The following is a 14,202-nucleotide window of genomic DNA, read 5'->3' on the forward strand; positions in this document are numbered from 1 at the left end:
AGTACTCTGAACAAACGCCTGTACAACCACACGGGCGAGATGCCATTTCAATGCCCTTCGTGCCCTCGGAGCTTCTCGCACAAGTCCACACTGCAGATTCACGTGCGCATCCACACAGGCGAGAGGCCATTTAAGTGCCCTTCATGCCCTAAAAGCTTCTCACAAAAGGTTAATCTGAAGCAACACCTGCACATCCACACTGGTGAGAGGCCATTTCAGTGCCCTTCATGCCCTCAAAGCTTCTCACGAAAGAGTACTCTGAATCAACACCTCCGCACCCACACAGGCGAGATGCCATTTCGATGCCCTTTGTGCCCTCGGAGTTTTGCAAACAAGTGCACACTGCAGAATCACGTGCACATAGCACACAGGCGAGAGGCAGTTTGAGTGTCCTTCATGCCCTCAGGAGCTTCTTACAAAGAGTTCTCTGAACCGACACTTGCGCATCCACACAAGCGAGATGCCATTTCAGTGCTCTTTATGCCCTCAAAGCTTCTCACAAAAGCCCACATTGAAGGTTCACCTGAACTTCCACTAAAATGACAGGCCGTTTCAGTGCCCTAATGTCCTTACTACTTGTCATGGAAGTCTGTGCTGAACCGACACTTGCGTATCCACACAAGCGCGAGGCCAGTTCAATGCCCTGCATGCCATCAGCAATCCTTACAGAAGTTCTGACTGAAGTATAACCTGTGCATCCACTCGGCGAGAGGCCGTTTCAGTGCTCGTCATGTCCTCGGAGGTTCTTGTGGAAGTTTGTACTGAATTGACACATGCACAATCCACTTAAGAGGAAGCTTAAGCTTGGGCCCTACTATGATGCGCCTATTCATATCTATACATATAAAATGCAGAAACGCTTTTCTGGGGATAATTCCTGGACCGATTTTAATGAAATTTGTTACCTTTGAGAGAGAAAGGTAAATTCTAGTGGCTGTTGGAAGCAGAAGTTCGATTTAGGGTGCGAATTTATTAGAGAATTTTCAAAAATTCGAAAGTAAAAAAAATAAAGGCACAACGTTTATAAATTAATAGCTCTGCATCTAGAATAGGTGTCGCAGTTCTGTAAACAACATCCATTAGATCATTCAAAGCCGACAAATTCGATATGTCAATTTATATCTTACGTGAATTCGTTACGTTGTGTACGAGGGTACTGCATGATCTGTATTTCCATATGCTCCATTATTTGAGATTCATGTGTAACATATCAATTTTGTCCGCTTTAGATGTAATATTAGATGCAATTCACAGAATTGTGATATCACTTTTCATGGCTGAGTTACCAAGTTGTAAACTTGATAGTTTAGTTTTCTGAAAATTTGCAACTTTTGCCATGGTTTAATAAAACATTGATGACCTAAATAAAAAATTCGAAACCAACAATCACTAGAATTCAAGTTCTTTTAAATGCAACAAACCTAGTCAAATTTGGTGCAGTAGTTGCCGAAAAAATGGATTCTCCTTTTACATGTATTCGATAGGAGCACCCGAGCTAAAGCTTCCTCTTAAGCGAGAGGCCATTTCAGTGCCATTTATACACTCGAAATTTGCACATAAATGTGACCTTAATAGGCACCTTGCCACCACAAATGCACGCGAATGGTGCGTTCGACGTTTTGACTGGTCGCAGAGTACGATGTGAACTTTTTCTATAAGTAGAGCTGAAGCGCGAATTTGACACAGCGAATAGGAAAATCGGACATAGACAAGTGCTTACTTGCAACCATTTAATAAAAGAAATCACAGGTACATATTCACTGGGGTTGCACGAAAAAACAGAAAACATGAAAAGCAAGAAGAAACGAGAAGTGTGCATAACTTGGCACTGATGCGCAGCATGTGCACTTGGGAAAGTCATTTCCTTTGGCAAAAGATACAACGATGTGACGCTTGTACATATACCGTGCGTACTTTGACTACTTTCTGCTTCAAATATTTCTTGTGTGCACTGGCTTGGGCACCTGTACATTACCCAGCTTTCTTGAAAGTCGGATTTGCACTAGCATGCGATGGCAGTTGGCTGCCAGCTGGCAATCAGATGCAGTTTATTTTTTGATGATATTCGCATGTTTGTGCGAGCTCACGCTTAGGCAGTGCCCTTTCTGGCGTATGTACAACTTGCGACATGAGAAGAATACAGTAAACAATGCCGGTTGCACATGGCACATACTGCTGTCTATGCTCGAAAACTTGACTTTAAAAAAGCTCGGTAAAGTACAGGTTCCCAAGCTAGTGCACATGAGAAATCATTGAAGCAGAAAAATCAAAATGCACGGGGTTCGTTTTTTCATGCATTCTCAGTGTAATATACATATATATGTAATATGTTATTTAACTTAACGTTTGTAGTTAGCGGTTGTCTATGTCTGGTTCCCTGTCCACTGTGTCAATTTCACACCTCAACTCTAGTCATGGATTACCAAAAAGCCTGCTCCCAATCATTGCTGAGCACGTTCTGTTAGAGTCATATTTTTACCGCCTGTAGTACCATACATGTATGAGTCATTTGAGGTCCTTTCATTTTTCATTATTATGATGTTTAAGCTTTTCATTATCTCGCATAAAATCGCCTCTTTCCTGCAGTCAAGTGTTTCACTGCTTATTATAAAATCACTAATGTAAGTTCGTTTAAGTGCAACAAATAAAATTGTGAATGGAATATTGTTGACAGTTGAGATTTGAATGCTTGTACTAATAGCATGTAATGTTTAAATTAATTAGCATTTAATTAATGCAGTTATGACATTTTTCTCAGCAATTGAAATTATTGTGAAAGAACTGTTATTCATGTGCTTTTTTGATTCATAGTATGGTTCGACTATGGTTTCACCGATAAGGAACGCACTGGAATTATTTTTTCTGGTAAAGGTCTATGCATACCTTTAAGAACCTTGAAAATTGCCTAATGTTAAAACCTTGTTCTCATGGATGAAAGGACCTTTAATTTTTGTGCATCTTTAACTCTTTGTATGTTGTTTCCTCGGATAATAAAAAGCAATGAGAATGACTGATAATTCGGAAGGAAAGAAATGACATCGATAATGGCAAGTGCACTCTTCGTGTGGTCCTCACACTCCTATTTTCATTTTCTGTCTCCTCCTTGTGTCTTATTCCGACACGCACGCTTCTTCAATAGCATCGCTGTGTCGGGGTAAAAAAAAGACCCTTGCATAACTGTATGATAGATGTAATGTGAAACAAACAAAAGTGGCGTCCTTGTGCTACAGCGTGAACATTTAACGGGCAATTGCCGCGGTCTGGGAGCCACCCCTTCCATTTTAGAGGGGCACATCGCACAGCGCAACCAAGCCCTTGAAAGGAGCATGTTCTACAGCGTGCTGGCAAAAACCCGATCTGAGAAAGCCTGTAGAGATTAAAAACATGCATCTATAAACATTCAAGAGATGGCAGAACTACCTCCGATCTTGCCAACTTCGTGTTGCTGCTCACGTCTGACTTGAGAGTGTAGATCGTATGTGTATGTCAGTGACATGGTGGGACAGAAATACAGAAATGTACCGGTGATTTAATGACACTGAAAAGATCAAAAATACCTAAAATGTCAATTGCTGAACTATAGCTTCGAATGGGTACCTTGAGTTGTCAAGGTGTGCAAGTTTTTGATGCCACCACTGACCGTGAGCTCCTACTCCAAAGCCATAATCTGGGCCAGGATGATAGATGGAATGATTAAGAGTTAGAAGCTGCAAACGTTGGCGTTAGATGCCTTTGTCAATTCTTGGCCGACTGGTCTTGTCAGTTAGGCCGAGAGCTCCTTGCCGAGGCTACAGGTGAACCTCGGCTGACTTTCTTGCAGAACCTTTAAAATCGTATATATGGTGTGATTAATGCTTCCAACTTAAAAAAAATTGTGGGTCCCTGAAGAGGGGTTGCATCGAAGAACTTCAAAAGTAGAGAACACTCCTACTTTGCACCATGAAATCTGTCTTTGCCATAGCAAGACGCATTAAGCGTGCTGTTGATCGCGACTACAAAGCCAGAAAACACGCATCGAGGACACGCTGGTTGAAATTCACTCAAAAATCGCAAAACTCACCGAAATGTAAATTTAATTCTTGTTCAGGCAGTGAAGATTACACTGCGCTGCAGCCTATACATTATTGGAGGTGTTGACTTGGAAATAGATATATTAACTGAGAAAGAGACAGCCATTCTAGATGCCCTGCTTGACCAAGTGGTCACTGCAGTTGGGTGCATAAAATAAAAATGGTAAGCAAAGGAGATAAAAACCCACCATCTAGTCCTCACCTTAACCGAAAGTCTTTGCATATTATATAAGAAAGTCCCCGTAGCTTTCCTCGGCTGTCGAGTCAGGCCCATCATTTTGAACACAAGATGGTTCAAAAGTCAACAACATGGGCATAGCTCCCATTCCTACCATGGAAAACTTGCATGTGCAAAGTGCTGAGAGAGAGCGACAAAACTTTATTTTGAAGGGGGCACGAAGAAGCATCGATCTCCGTGGCGGGTTGAGCCTTCAGTCCAGGGCCCCAGCCGCGGTTGCAGCACTTTCGGCTCTGGCGATTAGCTTTTGCTTATCCTCAAGTGCTGAAAAGATGAATACAACTTGGACAACTGTGCAAATGCATTCACAAGTGCCGTACCTGCAGCAGGTCCATATGCAGCCTACTCTGGATGATGTATGACAGAAAAAAAAGAGAGAGAGAACGTAATCTAGCTTGAAGTTCAAGAAAACATAATTCCTGACAGTGTATAGAAGACATGCATCATTGGCAGTTGTGGACTATAGCGATGCAGCTCACTGGTGCTGGTGTGCGCTATCTCGAGTCGATGGGAGATGTCAGTATGGCCTTGATGACCCGGCGCAGTCCTCCACCTCCTAGAGCAACGCTCTACGTACGTACACTTATGTATGGCATGGAACAGGAAATATTTAACAGAAACGGTGCCAGAAAGACAGCCACCTTCTCCGGCTCCCAACTCCTCTAGTGCTCCTCCCAAGCCCATGGAGGTAGGCTTTCTTCACTCCGGGGAGCAGTGGTGGGAAGGTCAAGATTAGCTAATTTAATTTAATTTTAGTTTAATCTCACCTAGGCATACTTGCACTCTTAGGCAACCAAGCAGAGGGACGGCCCCACGGATGAACTTCAGCTTGTCTGTTGGCAATAGCCAGGGTAGCGAACGCTGGTTGAGTTTATGTGTCTTCCGAGATGATGGAGACCGGTGGAACCAGAGTGTAACTATCTGCAGTGATGCTCTATTCACCTTTAAGGTTACTGTGATAAGGTTACAAGTTACTTGGTTTGATTGTTACCTGGTCCGAGATTGTTCACCTGACCTGACTGGTTTCTTGCCTTGTCAGTGTTTGAAAGACAGCAGCTCGCTAGGTACGTCACCTTTCCACACTTGTAGCACCTTGTGTTTTATATTTTTGCAATTGGGTGGTTTGTGGTCATCCCCCGCTGCGCTCGTTTGCTCGCTTACGCCGGCACTCACCAAAGGAACAGGTGGCTAAAAGCTGCACTCTAGGATGCACTGTTTAGGGTTCTGATTATAGAGTTTGTGAAGTGTACATAAACGAGAAGCACGACACTGCACACCACGGTCAGGAAGGATGAATGTTTTCTTTAGCAATGTAATACTAGCTGTCCGCGAATAATTTGAAATTATAAAATGTGTTGAATGGTTTTGAACTTTTTCAACAGCAGTGGAAAGCAAGTTAGTATGCAGATATCCAACAGGTCAGGCGTACTCATGTTTGGAATGCACAAGGGTTTTCTACAATAACAATTTTATCGACACAAGGGCAAGGTAATGTTGCAATGGCGAAAACCAAGAGTACTGTTGGCATAGTTAGTAATGTGACTGATGTGCGTTTGCCAGGAAAAGTCGTTAAGAATGTCCACACCTCGATATTTACACATACTCACGAAAGTTAAGGGGCTGCCAATAAAGAAATAAGTAAACGTTTCAGGGGGCCATGAAAGTTACATTTCTAACTCTCATGGCCATGTATTTATTAGTATTTCATTTTATTAACCAAGGATCACACCGAGAGGAAATGTTTTTAAAGTAGGACTGAAAGATACTTGTTTAGGTAGGGCTTGCAAGTTTTTTCTTTAAATGACGCAATTGTCTGCGAAAAGTCTCACGCATGAAGTAATATTTATTGATTTATCAATATAAATAAGGAAGAGAAGAGGACCCAGCACGGTACCTTGAACACCACTCGCGAGTGAACTTTATATCGAAAAAGCCTTCAATGAAGGGAAAAACTTGCAACACAAAGACCTTGAATGCCAAATACAAATATAAATTCACAGTAGGCAAGCGCCAGGCACCATTAAAAATTTTAAAGGATGGTGCTTGGCCCAGAAGGAATGCACAATGTCGTCAACGATGCTCCCAGACAACACTCTTACTATACTCCTGGAACTCTAAAAAAATGTAGACCTCTGAGCAGTTTCATGAGTGCTGGAATAGAGTAATAATTGTTTCCATTCTGAAATAAAGCATAAACAAAACCTGCCATCTAGCCACCAACCAGTAGCACTGGAAGCTTTGTCTGCAAACTGCTCGATTGACGTTTAACTCCTTTCATACGAAAGAGGAGCACAGCTCGTAAAGGGTTTACTTGCAGATGATACGGAGAATGACTTCAGCTCTTCCAGAAATGCTTGGCCTGAGAATGGAGTCCTGGAGATGGCTCTGGCTCGTTCATTGCACTGCAGTTCTAGGAAAGAACGTTTGACGGCGTGCGGCATCCAGCAAACATTTGTTGTTGCACCGGATATGCTCAACGTCAAAATGACATCCCCCGCAGGAAGCGTCGGTTTTGGAGCATGTTGTTTTAATGCAAAAAGAAATGGTAGACTTGCTGTAACTTCTTCCTCAAGTGGAAAGGATTTCATACTGGCCTCAACCGACTCTGTTCAGTCCTGGGTTTTCTGTCTCGGCTCTGATGACAGTAAAGACGGCAGTGTGGACGACGTAAATTGTGCACATGTATGATCAAAACTTGACACCACTATTCGCTGTGCCCCGCTTCATTTACCTTTTACCGGGTCTCCTCAAATTAACCTCCTACTAGATGTTGGAGCTGGTGTGGTGGAGAACTTGCTTCAATTCTTTATCAAAGCTTTCATTGATTTCATTGTTTGCGAAACTAACCACTTTGCGGTACAGTTTCTCTGGTTGCATTCTTACAAGCTAGTATAAGAGCTTGAGAGGTGGTTGGCAGCAAGGAAATGCTGCTTTTTCTTGCACTTGCCATTTTAGAAGGCTTCCTGCAGATTTTGAGGCATTGGACAACTGGCACCTGCTGGAAAAAGAATATTGTGTTACAGTGGGCTAAACAACTAAACAATGCAACTGAATGCTGCATGCGAATCAAACAAGAAACATTGAACTATTACATGAGAAGCCAGCAAGAAGTATTCACTGCGTCAGGCATAGGATTCAGCCATGTCCCACAAGTTCTCGCACAAATAAAAAATTTCTGTGAGCTATAAGCACTCGCACTCGTCAATGGGGCGCAGTACACACGCGCTTGACAGTTGCGTGCATATTTGGCCTGGAAAAGAAAACAACACTTGAAAGGTACTTACCGACATTCCATTCTCTTTTAACATGTTAGTCCACCATAACTGTTTTCAGCTTCCTAAAGCAAACTTCTCTCGCCAAAATTCGAACACCATAAACACTGTAAAGGGCTTTATTAGAGTTCGGAGCAGCACAGCGGTGACAATCAAAACGAGACACGGTTTTCAAGCACGAGCGCCGCTGCCGAGCCAAAGCGCTGGACCCACTAGTGTTTGGTCGCACTAGAGCTGGACCCACTAGCGTCTCTCTTCGCAACAATTACCCCGGGAGTGATAAGGGAGCCATCCGGCAACCTAGCAGCTCGTCAGGATGACAGAATCGTATAGCTTGAGGCGGTCGACATGGAGAATGTCTCATCCACGACGGCGCTGGTCCGAAGACGGTTCAACTGGTTCGATGACGTAATTCACGGGAAATGCGCGTCCGTGAAGCGGTAAGGGCCTTTCATACTTCGGGAGTAGTTTCGATGAGAAAGCCAGGTGGTGAACGGGACAGAGAGCCACACAAGTGCGCCAGGAAGTAAGGTGACCCCGAAAGTGGAATCACCGCGAGTGCTCTTCTGGCGCTCTTGGTTGTTGGAAGTAAAGGCACGTGCGAGGTCGCAGCATTCTTCAGCATGCCTTGCTGTGGCAGAAATAGGCGAGCCCTCGAATGCATCTGGCCGGTAAGGTAAAATTGTTGGATGGTGTGAGACGGTTGCTGACCGTACAGCAAGAAAACGGGCAAAAAGCCGGTGGTGCTCTGAGTAGCGGTGTTGTACGCGTAGGTGACGAAGGGCAGAATGGCATCCCAGTTCGTGTGGTCAGAGGCGACATACATTGAAAGCATGTCGCCGAGCGTGCGGTTGAAGCGTTCTCTGAGGCCATTGGTTTGGGGGTGGTAAGCCGTAGTTGTGTGGTGAATAATGTGGCACTTTTTAAGAATGGCTTCAACCACTTGCGACAGGAAGACACGTCTGCGATCACTGAGCAATTCCTGGGCTGGACCATGCCGCAGGATGGATCGGCAAAGCAGGAATGAGGCAACATTGTGCGCTGTATTTGCTGAGAGAGCGGCGGTTTCGGCGTGTCTTGTGAGGTGATCTACAGCTACTATGGCCCAGCGGTTGCTAGCCAACGTCAAGGGAAGTGGCCCATACAAATCAATTCCAAAGTGCCCGAACGGCCGGGTAGGGCAGGGTAGAGGCTGCAGACCAGCTGGCGACAGCTGGGGTGAAGATTTCCGGCACTGGCAGTCGGGGCATGAGCGACTCAACTTTTCAACATAGTTGCACATTCTTCACCAGTAGTAGCGTTGTCGGAGGCGCTGGTAGGTTTTGAAAGTGCTGATTTGCAGCGCGGCAGGTGATGATACTGGGTTACGTCGTTTCCAAGGATGGAATTCTCCCTGATCCAGCCAAGCTTCGTGCCGTCACCGAATTCCTTAAACCTACGTCCATGAAAGAACTGCGAAGTTTTGTAGGTTTCTGTTCCTACTTCCGATGCTTCATTCGAAATTTCGTTGCCATTATATCACCTCTGACGAAGCTCCTTGGAAGCAACAGACCCCGTCATTCCTGGTCCATTCCATTCCTGGTCCGACGGCCCCTACAGAGGTACACACAGAGGCCAGCGGTGTTGGCCTCGGCGCTGTCCTTGCGTAGCGCAAACCTGGCTTTCCTAATATGTCGTGGCCTATGCCAGTCGCACCCTTACGAAAGCCGCGATGGATTACTGTGTCACGGAAAACGAATGTCTGGCGATCATCTGGGCTCTTACTAAGTTCCGGCCTTATTTGTATGGCCGCCCATTTGATATCGTCACAGACCACCATGCACTATGTTGGCTGTCATCATTGAAGGATCCTTCAGGTCGTCTTGCCCGCCAGGCACTTCGCCTGCAGGGCTACGATATCCGCGTGCTGTACCGCAACGGACGCCAACATTCGATGCCGATGCCCTATCACGCTCTCCCTTGCCTTAGGACAATGCCTGCTTCTCACTATCCCAGCTCGCTCTTTCTTCAATTGACCTTGAGACTATCACTTCCGAGCAGCGCTGGACCTACTAGCGTCTGCTCGCCCTGGAGCTAGACCCACTAGCATCTATCTTCGCTACAACATCAATTATTGAAAAACAGAGATAACATCCATAGCACTACAGTAACTACTAAATTGAACCAGAATTATTCAACTTTCTGCTTAGTTTGAAAGTGCTCGAAAGCCCCAGCAAGAAAGAATATGTTGCTATGGAATGAAAACTCCTTTAGTTTGGATGTGAAAGCATGCCGCTTCGGTTATTTCGACCCCCCCAGTATTACAGCAAGACTGACAAAATGTTATCAGCTTTAGTTTAAAACTGCATCTTGGAATTGTTCCTTTCGTCATCTGAGGAACCATGTTATGTTGCATCCTGTATTACAAGAAAATAAATTGACGTTGTATGGTCATGGAAACGGGAACGTTGATGTGTATATGTTTGTGATGCCAGCAGCTATGTTATTGACTCGGGGGCTTATGCTGATGCAGCAGAGCATTTTTTTTGGTATTCTACTTTGAACACCCCATTTTGATAATGGTCTGTCATTTTGATGTCTGTCGGCACCTTAATCAATACCTAGATGAAGGCAGCTTGCTGTCTGAAGTTCCGCATGGTTTTATGGTAGGCTTGTTTACTGTCACTCAGCTCATTAGCTCACATCACTCGGGGATCATTCTCGGGAGCCATTCTGTTCCTAATATTTGTCAATGACATAGCAAAGGTAGTTGATTCTGATTTGAAATAAATCTTTTCGTGAATGATTGTGTATTGTACACAGTAGTTAAATCACAGGCCGATAAAACTAGGTTTGCCACTGTTATGAGGAGTGGGAAATGAACTTGAACATTGATAAGGGCTCTGTTATGAACATAAGCAAAAAGACGACAGCTTTACACTTTCCATATTTCATTGACAATGCTACCTAATGATGATTCTACCTATTAGTACCTCGCGGTAACTCTAATGGAACACGTGAGGTGGAATGAGCATATTGAAAACATTTGCGAGAGCATTGTCAGAACTTTGTGGACCATTGTCAAAAATTGTCTGGAGCCCCTATACAGGTAAAGCAGCTTTCACTACGCTGTGAAACCTCGCCTTGAATATTTGTCACCCTTATGGGATCTGTATGCCAACAAAATGTTAATTAGATTGAGTAGAGCAAATAGCAGTTAGATTCATCTGCAATTGCTACAGAAAAATTGAAAGTGTGTCGCAGATGCTCAGTACTCTTCACCTTGAACACCTGCAGTCAAAATGCGCCAGACAGACTACACCTCTTGTATTCAAATACTACAAAGTCCAATGTTTATCTGTGTCCTGCTTATCTGTGTCTTGCTTCTCGCACGAACGTTTGTGAAAAACAAAGACGAACTATACAGGATCTACGTGCTATGAATGATATTTACAGAGCAATTTTTTTTCCATAACAAAGAATGGGGAATGAATTGCACAAGAACATTGTTGAAAGTTGATATATCTGGTGATATTTGCGATTTATATTGTTTGGCTATAATTTTATTTTTGAATGTTTTTGTTTTTCGTTACTTGATATTTGCATTTTCTGTGTATTCATTTCTGCTTGCACTCAAGTGAGTCTGCTGTATTTGTAAATAAATTTCTGAAGTGTAACTTTATACGACACATAATACGGTGAATCCTAGTTCGTGACAAAGTGCGGCTCCTAATTTGCTCATCAGGCCTATGACGGTATTTCCGACTGTTGGGGCGGTCGCACTTGACTACAATGGCTGCTTGCACTAATACTATGCACCTAGTCTTCCCACTATGAATCGCAGTTAAATATGTTTTAGGCAAATATATGTGCAGTTTTGACAAACTTGGTCATTGAGCAGTCATAAAAATGTATTGTGCAAATCAAAATGTTGGCGTGCTCTGCCCTGACTCGACCTTAAATCACTGCCAAGGCTAATTGAATCATAAGAAAAAGCTGATCTTTAGCACTAGTATCTATGTTCTTTCATTTCTTTGGCATTTTGTAATTACATTCTTGATTTTAAATGGAAAGCATTACTCATGCCACCTGTTCTGTTTTCTTGGTGCAGCATCCAGGCATTCCAGCTGTCCAGCAAATGCGGGTGGTGCAGTTACATCAAGGATACCACCACCACTTAACAACTGTGCATGTGAGACGGATAAACTGTGATCTGAGGTGCACACCAGGATCTATACATGTCAGCATTTACTTGAATTCTATTTATGCCCTCAGAGCTTTTAGCAAATGTTCAAGCTGAAGCAAAACCTGCGCATTCATGCAGGCAAAAATACATTTGAGTGCCCGTCGTACCTCCAGAGCTTCTAACAAAAAGTTAATCTGAAACAACACCTGTGCATCGACACAGGTAAGATGAGATTTCATTGCCAGTTATGCCCTCAGAGCTCCTCCCAAAAGGGTTGTCTGAATTGATACCTGCGTACCCACACAGGCAAGAGACCGTTTGTGCGCCCTGCCCTCGGAGTTTCGCACGCAAGTACACACTGCAGAATCACGTGCGCATACACACAGGTGAGAGGCCGTTTGAGTGACCATCATGCCCTCAGATATTATCACAAAAGAGTTCTCTGAACCGACACCTGCGCACCCACACAAGCGAGAGGCCGTTTCAGTGCTCTTCATGCCCTCAAAGCTTCTCACGAAAGGTTAATCTGAAGCAACACCTGCACATCCACACTGGTGAGAGGCCATTTCAGTGCCCTTCATGCCCTCAAAGCTTCTCACGAAAGAGTTCTCTGAACGAACACTTCTGCACCCACACAGGCGAGAGGCCGTTTCAGTGCCCTTCGTGCCCTCAGAGCTTCTCACAAAAGGGTAATCTGAAGCAACACCTCCACATCCACACTGGTGAGAGGCCATTTCAGTGCCTTTCGTGCCCTCAGAGCTTCTCACAAAAGAGTTCTCTGAACCTTCACCTCCGCACCCACACAGGCGAGATGCCATTTCAATGCCCTTCTTGTCCTCGGAGTTTCGCACGCAAGTACACACTGCAGAATCACGTGCGCATACACACAGGCGAGAGGCCGTTTGAGTGCCCTTCATGCCCTCAGAGCTTATCACAAAAGAGTTCTCTGAACCGACACCTGCGCACCCACACAGGCGAGATGCCATTTCAGTGCTCTTTATGCCCTCAAAGCTTCTCACAAAAGTCCACATTGAAGGTTCACCTGAACTTCCACTAAAATGACAGGCCGTTTCAGTGCCCTAATGTCCTTACTACTTGTCATGGAAGTCTGTGCTGAACCGACACTTGCGTATCCACACAAGCGCGAGGCCAGTTCAATGCCCTGCATGCCATCAGCAATCCTTACAGAAGTTCTGACTGAAGTATAACCTGTGCATCCACTCGGCGAGAGGCCGTTTCAGTGCTCGTCATGTACTCGGAGGTTCTTGTGGAAGTTTGTACTGAATTGACACATGCACAATCCACTTAAGAGGAAGCTTAAGCTTGGGCCCTACTATGATGCCGCCTATTCATATCTATACATATAAAATGCAGAGACGCTTTTCTGTGATAATTCATGGACCGATTTTAATTAAGTTTGTTACATTTGAGAGAGAAAGGTAAATTTTAGTGGCTGTTGGAAGCGGGATTTCTACTTAGGGTGCCAATTTATTAAAAGTAATTTTCAAAATTTCAAAAGTGAAAAAAAAAATAAAAGCACAACGTTTTTAAAATAATAGCTCTGCATCTAGAATAGGTGTCGCAGTTCTGTAAACAGCATCTGTTAGATAATTCAAAGCGGAGAAACTTGATATGTCAATTTATATCTTACATGAATTCGTTACGTTAGGGTACAAGGGTACTGCAAAATCTGTATTTCCATATTACTGCATTCTTTGAGATTCATGTGTAACATATCAATTTTGTCCACTTTAGAGCTATTAGATGCAATTCACAGAATTGTGATATCACTTTTCATGAATGAGTTACCAAGTTGTAAACTTATTAGTTTAGTATTTTGAAAATTTGCAATTTTTGCCAATATTTAATAAAACATTGATGACATGAAAAAAAATTCGAAACCAACAGTCACTAGAATTTAAGTTCTTTTTAATGCAACAAACCTAGTCAAATTTGGTGCAGTGGTTGCCGAGAAAAATGGATTCTCCTTTTACATATAGATAGAGGCACCCGAGCTAAAGCTTCCTCTTAAGCGAGAGGCCATTTCAGTGCCACTTATACACTCAAAACTTGCACATAAGTGTGACCTTAATAGGCACCTTGGCACCACAAGTGCACGTGAATGGTGCATTTGACTTTTTGACTGGTCGCAGAGTAAGATGTGAACTTTTTGTATAAGTAGAGTTGAAGTGCGAATTTGACACAGCGAATAGGAAAATCAGACATAGACAAGTGCTTACTTGCAACTATTTTATAAAAGAAATAACCGGTACATATAAACTGGGGTTGGGGGGACGAAAAAACAGGAAACATGAAAAGCAAGAAGAAACGAGAAGCGTGCATAACTTGGCACTGATGCGCAGCATGTGGACTTGGGAAAGTCATTTCTTTTGGCAAAAGATGCAATGCCGTGACGCTTGTACATATACCGTGCGTACTTTGACTACTTTCTGCTTC

General features: G+C 43.7%; 1 protein-coding gene and 2 long non-coding RNA genes across 4 annotated transcripts in view; 1 reads left to right on the top strand and 2 right to left on the bottom strand.

The window, feature by feature from the left end:
- The window catches only part of LOC125940360 (uncharacterized), a 66,783-nt gene extending 55,054 nt beyond the window's left edge, over nucleotides 1-11,729 (top strand). Inside the window, exon 3 of the long non-coding RNA XR_007463582.1 lies at nucleotides 11,671-11,729. This is a non-coding gene — a long non-coding RNA (uncharacterized LOC125940360). The remainder of the gene's footprint in view (nucleotides 1-11,670) is intronic.
- Nucleotides 1-14,202, bottom strand: part of LOC125940359 (zinc finger protein 782-like) — a 161,315-nt gene that overhangs the window by 87,892 nt on the left and 59,221 nt on the right. The window lies entirely within an intron of this gene.
- Nucleotides 219-12,549, bottom strand: LOC125940361 (uncharacterized). Its single transcript, XR_007463583.1, has 3 exons — nucleotides 12,536-12,549; nucleotides 12,153-12,199; nucleotides 219-307 (listed from the first exon to the last, which is right to left on the bottom strand). It is a non-coding gene; the product is annotated as an uncharacterized LOC125940361 (long non-coding RNA).

Source organism: Dermacentor silvarum, chromosome 9, assembly GCF_013339745.2.
Source record: "Dermacentor silvarum isolate Dsil-2018 chromosome 9, BIME_Dsil_1.4, whole genome shotgun sequence".
Taxonomy (NCBI): Eukaryota; Metazoa; Arthropoda; class Arachnida; order Ixodida; family Ixodidae; genus Dermacentor; species Dermacentor silvarum.